Source organism: Rhipicephalus sanguineus, chromosome 6 (assembly GCF_013339695.2).
Source record: "Rhipicephalus sanguineus isolate Rsan-2018 chromosome 6, BIME_Rsan_1.4, whole genome shotgun sequence".
Taxonomy (NCBI): Eukaryota; Metazoa; Arthropoda; class Arachnida; order Ixodida; family Ixodidae; genus Rhipicephalus; species Rhipicephalus sanguineus.
In genome coordinates, this window is record NC_051181.1 from 87,411,035 (window position 1) to 87,423,287 (window position 12,253).

Below are 12,253 nucleotides of genomic sequence, written 5' to 3' on the forward strand. Positions count from 1 at the left end.
ATTGCAACGCAAGACGACGAACTAGCGACCTCGACGTTCTCATTGAGGGCCACAACGTCACCGCTCTCGTCGACACTGGAGCCGACTATTGCGTCATCAGTGGGCCTTTCGCCACGAAGTTGAAGAAAGTTAAGACTGCTTGGGAAGGCCCCGAAATCCGTACCGCTGGAGGCCATCTAATAACGCCGTCTGGAGTCTGCACAGCAAGAGTTACAATCAATAATCACACGTATCCTGCGAGTTTCGTAATCTTGCAACACTGCTCCAGGGACGTCATACTTGGCATGGATTTCTTAAACCATCATGGCGCCACTTAGCAATACGTTTTGTTGGGCTAGTTGGTTCATGACTTCTGAAGGGCTAGTCCCGTCCTCTCTGTCTGTCCGTGTGTTGCTTTGCGCTACAACTTTTTTCCATCATGGCGCCGTCATTGACTTAAGAACCAAGTCGATAACCCTATCGTCGGACAAAACGACACCGCCGGATACGAATCCATGTCACCATGCCCTGAAAGTGCTCGAGGATCAAGTTACCATCCCGCCTCGCTCCAGCATCATAATTCCCGTCAGCACCGAAAAAGCTGAAGACATCGAAGGTGTCATCGAGAGCGATCAGCGTTTGCTACTAGACCGCGACATTTGCGTTGCAAGGGGCATTGCTCGGTTGCATGAAGGAAAGGGAAGCGTGATGCTAACGAACTTCAGCCAAGAATACAGACACCTGAGCAGGGGCACGACGATTGCATACATCGAAGAAATCTTGGCCGTCAGCGATGCGTTTGCCTTTTCAGATCATGACGAAGCTACCACGACTACCCCAACACCTGAGCCACCCTTTGACGTAAACCCAAGTCTTCCCGCTCGCCAACAGCAACAGCTTCGATGCCTTCTGCAGAAAAACAAGGACTGTTTCTCGTCGTCATCGCGGGTCCGACAAACGCCCCTTACTAAGCACCGCATTATAACAGAAGAAAATGCTCGACCACTCCGTCAGAGTCCCTACCGGGTTTCGACACGGGAACGGGAGGCCGTGAAGAAACAGGTGGACGAAATGCTACGCGACGACATCATCCAGCCGTCGAAGAGTCCGTGGGCATCCCCCGTGGTGCTAGTGAAAAAGAAGGATGGGACTCTCCGTTTTTGCGTCGATTATCGTCGCCTGAACAAAGTCACGAAGAAGGACGTGTATCCCCTTCCCCGGATAGACGACACCCTGGATCGATTACACAACGCAAAGTACTTTTCGTCGATGGACCTCAAGACCGGTTACTGGCAAATAGAAGTCGACGAGAGAGACCGAGAAAAGACTGCCTTTATAACGCCAGACGGCCTGTTTGAGTTCAAGGTCATGCCTTTTGGTCTTTGCTCGGCACCTGCGACTTTTCAACGGGTTATGGATACAGTACTGGCCGGCTTGAAGTGGCAGACATGTCTCGTGTACTTGGACGACGTCGTTGTGTTTTCCTCAAACTTCGACGAACACCTTCGGCGCCTTGAAGCTGTACTTCAAGCAATCAAGACCTCCGGACTCACTTTGAAGCCTGAAAAGTGCCGCTTCGCGTACGAGGAGCTCTTGTTCTTGGGTCATGTGATCAGCAAGGATGGTGTTCGCCCGGACCCGCGGAAAACAGCTGCCATCGCTGACTTCCCGACTCCCACCGACAAGAAGGCCGTACGCCGTTTTCTCGGCTTGTGCGCCTATTACAGACGTTTCGTCAAGGAATTTTCACGGATCGCCGAGCCACTGACGCAACTCACGAAGGGCGACGTCGAATTCAGGTGGGAAACGTCGCAAGTTCAGGCATTTCAAGAATTGAAACGACGCCTGCAGACGCCTCCGATACTTGCGCATTTCGATGAGCACGCCGATACGGAAATCCACACCGACGCAAGCAGCGTAGGACTCGGCGTCGTCCTTGTGCAGAAGACCGACGGATTGGAAAGGGTCATCAGTTATGCTAGCCGGTCGCTATCAAAGGCAGAAATCAACTATTCCACAACAGAAAAGGAGTGCCTGGCCATCATCTGGGCTACATCGAAGTTTCGCCCCTACATCTACGGCCGACCCTTCAAAGTTGTGAGCGACCACCACGCCTTGTGTTGGCTAGCCAACTTGAAGGACCCTTCAGGTCGCCTCGCGCGGTGGAGCCTAAGACTTCAAGAATTCGACATTACCGTCGTTTACAAGTCCGGAAGAAAGCACTCCGACGCCGACTGCTTGTCTCGTGCCCCCGTCGACGCACCGCCGCAGGACGACCACGATGATGACTTCTTCTTGGGAACCATAAGTGCCGACGACTTCGCTGAACGACAGCAAGCCGACCCGGAACTCAGGGGCCTTGTGGAATACCTCAAGAGCAGGACCGCCGTTGTTCCAAAAGTATTCAGGCGGGGATTGGCGTCATTTCTCTTGAAAAACGACGTCCTCGTAAAGAAGAACTTCTCTCCGGCCCGGGCCGACTACCTCATCGTTATTCCTTCGGCACTGCGACCAGAGGTTCTGCAGGCCCTGCACGACGACCCGACGGCTGGCCACCTCGGCTTTTCCCGCACGCTCGCGAGGATACAGGAAAAATACTACTGGCCACGCCTTCCTGCCGACGTCGCCCACTACGTTAAGACTTGCCGAGATTGCCAGCGACGGAAGACACCGCCGACTAGGCCAGCGAGACTTCTGCAGCCAATCGAACCACCTCACCGGCCGTTCCAGCAAATCGGAATGGACCTACTGGGGCCGTTCCCGACGTCGACTTCCGGCAACAAGTGGATCGTCGTAGCAACTGACTACCTCACCCGTTACGCCGAGACAAAGGCCTTGCCCAAAGGCAGTGCCGCCGAGGTAGCCAAGTTCTTCGTGGAGCACATCGTCTTGCGTCATGGCGCCCCAGAGGTCCTCATAACAGGCAGAGGTACCGCGTTTACTGCGGACCTAACTCAGGCGATCTTCAAATACAGCGAGACGAGCCACCGCCGCACCACCGCCTACCACCCACAGACCAATGGCCTCACAGAGCGTCTAAATAAGACCATCGCCGACATGCTGGCCATGTACGTCGACGTTGAGCACAAGACGTGGGACGCCGTCCTTCCGTACGTGACCTTCGCTTACAACACGGCCGTCCAAGAAACGACGCAGATGACGCCGTACAAGTTGGTCTACGGAAGAAGCCCGGCGACGACGCTCGACGCCATGCTACCCCACGTCACCGACGAAGACAATCTCGACGCCGCCGCTTACTTACAGCGCGCCGAAGAAGCACGACAGCTCGCCCGCCTACGGATCAAGAACCAGCAGACGACTGACAGCCGCCGCTACAACCTTCGACTACGCCGCATGGAATACCAACCCGGTGACCGTGTATGGGTATGGACGCCAATACGCCGACGGGGACTCAGTGAGAAGCTTCTTCGACGATACTTCGGACCGTACAGGGTACTTCGACGCCTCGGCGCACTTGACTACGAGGTTGTCCCTGACGGCATTACGAACTCTCAGCGGCGCCGTGCACGACCTGAAGTCGTCCATGTCGTGCGCCTCAAACCATATTACGCACGTTAGCGAATCTGAGGACTGTCATTTTGCTTTATTATTGTGCTTTCTTTCTTGTGCTTATTGTTTATATTACTTTGTTGCTTTATTCTTGTTATTTATTGTTGCATGCATTGGCCTGTTCTGTTTAAAGCATCGGGACGATGCTTCTTCAGAGGGGGGCATTGCCACGTGCGTTTCTTTATCACTTTTTCTGTATTCGGTTTTCGGCCACAAAGACTGTCGGCAACGCTCAGCGCGAACCGCGCCTCATTGTTCGAGAACCTTCGCGATCATTGTAGATCGTTTTAAGATTACGCGCAAGACGCGCACACTCGAGCTTATTCTAGAATTTGCAGGACAGCCAGCGATAACGCTGGAATATTCGACGGCACATGTTTAAATGCCGACGCGCTTCACCGCTCGTCAGTTGATCGACGGACGACGCCCTGTTCGCCGCTATCTTTGTACAGCGTGTATTGCTGTAGTTCGAGTTCTCATTTTCCGGCCACAAGTTCGGCCAAATAAATAGTTTCATCCTGCAAACGCTGACTGCTGTCTTCGTCGACGTCACGACCACGTGACAGTATGCAGACATCATGCATGTGCTAAAATAAAAATATAACAGACTTATGTTTGTAGATGTATTCCAGTGATATACAAATGCGGTCAGCTCTCAATAAAAAAATTCTATTTAATAAAATTCTAATAAAAATTTTGTTCGGTGACATGAATAGAATTTAATGATGTGTTGCATTTTTTAGTATTACAGGTGTGCTACTGGATGGGAAGATACGTAATGTGCCGAAAGATGTAGCGCTGCTGCCCATATCGTTCTTTCGCTTGAACAATAGGATCAATGATGCTGGAACAGTGGGGCTGATACCCCTAGCAGTGGCCTTCTTCAAATATTACCTCAACCAATTCACACAAGTGCATGAGGTGAGAAGCACTGTTAACATACGTGCGTTGCATGTGAGTCGCATTTTCGCATCGCTTAGTCAGTTCCTGGGTTCAATGTCGGCAATGATTGATTAGTTTGCGGTCATTCTCTGATTTAACCTCGCCGTGATTGGTTTGTCCAAAAAACTCTCGGAGGTCGACGGCATTAATCATACTATATATGCAGACGACCTCACCATATGGTGCACCGGTGGCAGCGATGGGCATTTGGAAGCTGCGCTTCAAGATGCCGAAGCTACCTCAGACCTACTGGACTCCGATGCTCACCGCGGAAATCAGAGCTGCTACTTTACAGCCCCAAGCGCAGGGGCCCCAAACCGAAAGGTTGGAGGCCTGTAGAGGACATCGACATCACTCTCAGGACAAGTGAGGGTGGTATCATTCCCAGGGTGGACACCCTCCGCGTTCTGGGTATGATGATTGAGTCAAACGGTTCAAATAACCAGACTACTGAAGCTTACAAGGAAAACAGACAACGCCCTGAGGTTGATAAGAAGGGTTGCTAACCGGCAGCAAGGACTATGCGAGGACAACCTCATCAGGTTGGTGCATGCTTTCGTGATGTGTCACGTCACCTACGTAGCGGCAATGCACAGCTGGCAGAGGTCGGAGTGAAAGTGAACACGTTGATAAGAAAAGCGGTGAAGCGAGAGAAGGCCCACTGAAGCTACTGAACGGCGTGACGATGAGGTTGTTGACAACAAAGATCCCCCAACGACGTACTATGAACTTTGCAAGAACTTTTATCTGAGGAGGCGAAAGTATCCGCCACCGCACATTAAACTGAACAGACCTCAGGCATTGACGCTCAGACTCCTGCAGGTCGGAGCATATCCCAGTCCCGCAAAGTGGGATGCTGCGCTACGCAGTACGGATTTAAGGACGCAGCTATGGGCAGTCCAACGGGCCCACGACGTGGCGGACAGGTTAGGCCTATCTGTCCCGACGTGGGAGCGGTCCGCTACGTGCTAGTTCACGCCCCGACGGACCTAAATAAAAGTTTTTCCATACCATACCATACCATTTTCTGATTTCCACTGCATAGGTGAAGCATTGCTAAAAGGTTGATTAGCGGCGGATGCAGGCGAATAGGCAGTTGTTCAAAGCGTTCGTCCAAGCAGGAACCACGAGCTCTTGCTTGTGTCCATTGCAGCTATCGAACTTAATAAGGAAAGATATCTAGCTCGTACCATAACAGAAACTCGGAATGTTACATAGGAGTAAACTATTCTATCCTGAGCCACGCTAGTGCTGGCAAATTGTGCCAGGCAGTGGCATTTCGGTGGCGTCCTATCTCCCAAGAAGTAATGCATGTAAGTATACTTAGTTACACGTGTTTCTTCAAAGTTGTCCAGCATCCCTCTAAGCTTTCGTGCATGTGAATTGTTTTAAAGGAGCGCTTTCACTGCGAATGGCTACACTGCATTCATCGGCAGAAGTACCATCATCAACCTAACCATTCTAGTATACGCGTCAGGCCACATATGTGAAGCTCCATAGATGCAAACATAGAGCACTTTTCCACCGAGTGTCATACAACAGGAAATGCGTAACATTGAACTACACCGCTCCACGCTCAGTACTTATTGTAAGCATCATCAAACACTTTTGCCGGTCTCCTTCATGCCGGCTGCTCCTGTTTAGGTAGAGACGGTGCTGTGCATGTTGAACAGACATGGAGGTATATTGCCATTGTATATGGCACAGCCGCGTACCATTCTATTGTCTGTGGGTCACGTCTACGCTAGATTTTCATTATGCTGCAGCCAATCCCATACACTCGAAACACACTGATTCTAGCAAATATTTCTGTTGTCGCGGCAATGTAGCTCCCTGTTAAATATTGTGCGTTATTGTTTCACGAAGCTGAACTTTCAAACTGAAACTTAAATCTTGAATGCGAAGCATTTTTAGCGACCATTTGGCGTTTTGAGCGCTTCTATCTATCTATCTATCTATCTATCTATCTATCTATCTATCTATCTATCTATCTATCTATCTATCTAGCCGCCTACGTCTGGGTGCTCTCGTGATCGCCTCCTTAACTTGATGTCGACCAAGATTGGCATTGGAGAGTAAGAGGATTTTACAAATATGACTGTCGGGCCATGACATGAATAATGTGAAAATCCTGTCGCGTACGTCGTCAAACCCTTTCATCCAGACACGTGTGGCACATACCCGTTTACCACGAGCCACGGTGTAGGGGTATGCGCCACAGCTGATTGACGGTTTACATCTACCCAGGAACGGCGAGAACAGCGATTGAAGGAAAGAAGGTTACTCTTAAGGGCTCGTTTTTCTTTGTTAGACACAATATTAATGAGAACTAACAGACAGTAATGCCAAGGAAAGTATAGGGGGTGTTATTTGTAGTAATTAGAATATAAATGTGAAGAAAGTAAAGTGGACGAAAAGATAACCTGCCGCCGGCAGGGACCGAACCTGCGACCTTCGAATAACGCGTCCGATGCTCTACCACTGAGCTACGGCGGCGGTCATCCCCCGTCCACTTTATGGGGTATATATGTGGATTGAAACTTAGGAGTGTCAGTCAGCGCCAGTCGCAGCCATGGCGGCGAGTGTGGAACACTCTTTTTTTGCCTTTTTGGCGTCACGTAGCACGTGATCTATTTACGAGCAGGCAACTGACCAATAATCCCTCGCATACTACCTGAAGGCATCATGTCAGCCAGAACGAGACCCTCGCTATGAATGAAGGAAAGAAGGTTACTCTTAAGGGCTCGTTTTTCTTTGTTAGACACAATATTAATGAGAACTAACAGACAGTAATGCCAAGGAAAGTATAGGGGGTGTTATTTGTAGTAATTAGAATATAAATGTGAAGAAAGTAAAGTGGACGAAAAGATAACCTGCCGCCGGCAGGGACCGAACCTGCGACCTTCGAATAACGCGTCCGATGCTCTACCACTGAGCTACGGCGGCGGTCATCTCCCCGTCCACTTTATGGGGTATATATGTGGATTGAAACTTAGGAGTCTCAGTCAGCGCCAGTCGCAGCCATGGCGGCGAGTGTGGAACACTTTTTTTGCCTTTTTGGCGTCACGTAGCACGTGATCTATTTACGAGCAGGCAACTGACCAATAATCCCTCGCATACTACCTGAAGGCATCATGTCAACCAGAACGAGACCCTCGCTATGAATGAAGGAAAGAAGGTTACTCTTAAGGGCTCGTTTTTAAATGCGAAGCATTTCTTAGCGAACCTCTGGCACTTTGAGCGTTTCTATCTACGTATCTATCTATCTATCTATCTATCTATCTAGCCGCCTACGTCTTGGGGCTCTCATGATCGCCTCCTTAACTTGGTGCCGACCAAAATTTGCATGGGAGGGTAACATGATTTCACGAATACGACTGTCGGGTCATGACATGAATAAAGTGAAAATCCTGTCGCGTACGTCGTCAAACCCTTTCCTCCAGACACGTGTGGCACATACCCGCTTACCACCGGCCGCGGTGCATGGGTATGCGCCACAGGTGATTGACAGTTTATATCTACGCAGGAACGGCGAGAACAGACATTAAATGCGAGAGCGTTAAGAAAAACCGACATAGGCAGCGTTGACCCGACGAATGGAAAGAATGAAAATTAGGATCCCAGCAGGAATCGAACCCAAGCATTCTGCGTGGCAAACAGGTATTCTACCACAGAGCCACGCCTGGTCTATAAACTGGTTTGGAAAAACAGCCTCTGCAGGCGTAATGGGCAGTGCAGCGTCAGTTGTGGTTGTGGTGCTTGCTATCTAATTTTACAAGAAAGCAATAAACACTATACATGATACTCCTACGATGCGTATACTCCTACGATACAGACGTCATATCAGATTAACGTCTGTGGTTCCAATGTTAGCTCCGCTTTTATAGCAGTCTAATAAACATTACATTTTATCCCTATGATTCAGCCAGCTATATTCAAGCATTGCTCGACTCCGGAGGAATACATTAACGAAAGTTACGTATGATATTCACATAATCGCACCGTAAAGTGCACTTAGTCCGCCAGAACGACGCAGTGCCCTCTTCGTTTCTTACGAGGTTAGGCGATGGCCTCATGCTGACCGAGGATGATGTCAGATTGATTGACAGCCGCTTTGTAGACTAGGCTACGTAGGCCACATATGCCCAGGTAGTCTACGAATACGACAAGCGCCATCCACTGTTGTTGGTCTACGTAGCACTATCCAGGCCTACCAGCCTCGACGGCCCATACCTCACGAACGCGAAGGGTAACTTCAGATTCCAACATGTCGCCAGCTCTATCTATAGACAATTTGTCGACGAAATGACCGAGACATCCACGATTTCCAACGGCTGTACTATACCTCATACTTCACTAGACATTGACCCCTCGTCACCGCGATCACGTCCTGATCCGATAACAAGTCATGACCAGCTACTGGTGCTCACTGATCACGAGGATGATGACCTTGTTCAAGAACTGCCAGGAACGTCGTCCACACATGCACACGGGTTCGTGAAACGTGCGTGCGTTCTCTATCACAAGGGACAAGTATAAGCACTGCATACCAGCTTACGGCTTCTGGTGTTGGTATAATACCCACGTTGCCGTTGTCAGCGTTACCCAGCTGTAAACAACTGGTTATATAACACATATGCGGCTCTTCAACATATATGTGTGCGGATGAAATTTATACAAATCTCTAGCGTCTTTTTGCAACGTTTCGCTCAGTAAAAAAATTACACCACAGTCACCTTCCCACCGCATGCTTCGCATCACGTCGACTCCCCCGGTACGTGGGATCTGCTGAATTTTTCTTTGTTAGACACAATATTAATGAGAACTAACAGACAGTAATGCCAAGGAAAGTATAGGGGGTGTTATTTGTAGTAATTAGAATATAAATGTGAAGAAAGTAAAGTGGACGAAAAGATAACCTGCCGCCGGCAGGGACCGAACCTGCGACCTTCGAATAACGCGTCCGATGCTCTACCACTGAGCTACGGCGGCGGTCATCTCCCCGTCCACTTTATGGGGTATATATGTGGATTGAAACTTAGGAGTGTCAGTCAGCGCCAGTCGCAGCCATGGCGGCGAGTGTGGAACACTCTTTTTTTGCCTTTTTGGCGTCACGTAGCACGTGATCTATTTACGAGCAGGCAACTGACCAATAATCCCTCGCATACTACCTGAAGGCATCATGTCAGCCAGAACGAGACCCTCGCTATGAATGAAGGAAAGAAGGTTACTCTTAAGGGCTCGTTTTTCTTTGTTAGACACAGAACAGCGATTGGTAATTTAAATGCGAGAGCGTTAAGAAAAACCGACATCGGCAGCGTTTACCCGACGAATGGAAGGAATAGAAGTTAGAATCCCAGGAGGAGTCCAACTCGAGCATTCTGCGTTGGCATGAGGTATTCTACCACAGCGCCACACCAGGTCTATAAACTGGTTTGTAAAAACAGCCTATGCATGCGTAATGTCGGTGCAACGTCAACTGCGTTTGTGGTGCTGGCTGTCTAATTTTACAAGAAAGCGATAAACACTACATATGTACTCCTACGATACAGGCGCCGTATCAGATTAACGTCTGTGGTTCCAGTGTTGGCTCCGCTTTTATAGCAGTGTAATAAACATTACTTTTGTATTCCTATGATTCTGCAAGCTGTATTGAAGCATTGCTCGACCCCGGAGGAATACATTAAGGAACGTTACGTATGATATTCACATTATTGCATCTTAAAGTGCATTTAGTTTCGATAATACTGACATATGTACTCTAACGTGAGGGCTGACGTTACGTCGCACCATAAGTTAGCATTTAAACGCCAGCATTGTCGACGTGCCTGGTAAGCCTACGATGTGCAAACAGCTACTACACTTACAAAAACACGTCGATCCACCTCGTAACGCTTGACTCAAAACCATAAAATACAGCATAAATGCATTCGTTGACTGCTTCGCATGAAACCAATTTTCACAACGCGCGGCATCTGCCGAATTTTTTTAATGCAGTTCAGTAATAATGACCACGCTGTGCTCTTTTAAACTGACCAGGATAATTTCAATATTATGCTTCCTGTGTTCCTAGATTATTTTGCACTTCAGCATTCACACACAGATCCAGAGAAAAACTAGAGACCTAATAGCTAAGCAGATTCTCTCGCATAAATTCATGGGTCATAATAACAAACACTCATATATAGATCATGAACGTAATCTCATATTTATAAAAATTATAAGATTAGTCTTAATTTTCACCTGATTTACCAGCTTTCTTTGTTTAGACACTGAACACTATTGACACTATTGAGCAAACGTGCTCCAACGGGGAGAACTAGCGTGCATTTAAGATGTATACTGTTTCATTGATTGATACGTTATTTGCGATTAATTTAAGCTGCTGTTGCAGTGTTTATTGTTTCATGCATCTACTGGAATGACAAGTGGTTTTCTAGAGAATCTGCCAGTTGGCCCTGTTATATTTGCACTTGGTATGTTTCTCAGCTTTCTAAAGTTATATATGTTTAAAAATGCGAGCTGCACCCACATTTCCAAGTGTTCATCATTTACAAAAGCAAATAATTAAAAAGGCCGTATGATTCTCTTAACCAATACTTGGCGCATATTATCACATGCTACTTAACAGAATCAATATAATCTATTTTAACTCTATTTCAACAGGGGTCACTGCTTCATAAACTAATTGAAAGTGACGACGTTTCGAAGCTAATTACCAGCAGGACAGAGGATTCCAAATTAGAAATAGACCTTAATAAAAACAAGTGTATTTAAAACAGTAAAGTATTTTTAAAAAATGAAGTCAGTGGAGCACAACTGGTTCAAGGGATGACGAACAAAATCATGTTCAGACACGAGCTTCAGTTACAGAGCAGCATATGTATGGTTTGTTCTGTGCGGGATAGCCTCGTTTCGCAAACTACCCAAACATCTGAAACATTTGCTTTAACACGTTTACTGCGGCGTGCGTCACCGGCTAATCACGGCCTGTGCTCCTCCTATGCGGCTGCGATGTCACGAGTATGCCTGTGCTTGCGGATGCAATAAGTTCAACACACTTGTACGCAGAGGTACGTTTCTTGTTGCACGAGGTTATAAATATTCTAAAGAATGCTTTTCTGGTGTTAGATGCCGTGACTCACCGGTGACTCACGACGCAGTGAATGAAAACGCTCAGATACTGCGCGCGGTGTGACCCACTGGTGACATACGCTCAAGAACTATCCGTCATGTGCTGCCGTCTAAGTTTTCTGAGTGCAACCAATACATATATTATTATTGCATTCGACGTGGGACGGCGATGTTATTTTCAAGGAGCTGAGTGGAGGCCGATATCTCTATTGTGTTGTTCGCCACAATTTTGCCGCGGTTTTTGAAATACGTTTCACTCGAGCAATATACATGCGTTTTTTCTACTGCTCCCAAACATTTTAGCGCAGCTCATGGATCATCTTGCCTTTTACGACCGCAAAATAAAGCGCAACACAGAGGAAAGGAACGTGTGTTTGTGTTTTCTGCTGCCAGAAACTTCAGATTTCACCATAGCTTTACGCGAAAAAGGCAAGAGATATCTCTGTGCCTTTCAAATAAGCGTGCCAAACGCCAGCCGCAAAAGTAGCAGAGCCATCTCTGTGGATCGCATGAAACAGGCACAGGCGCACCTGGAACAGGCACAGGCACAGGCGCACCCACCGCAGGCACAGGCGCACCCACCGTGACCGGTGGATCACGGCGCACCTGGAAGATAGACCGAGTGGCC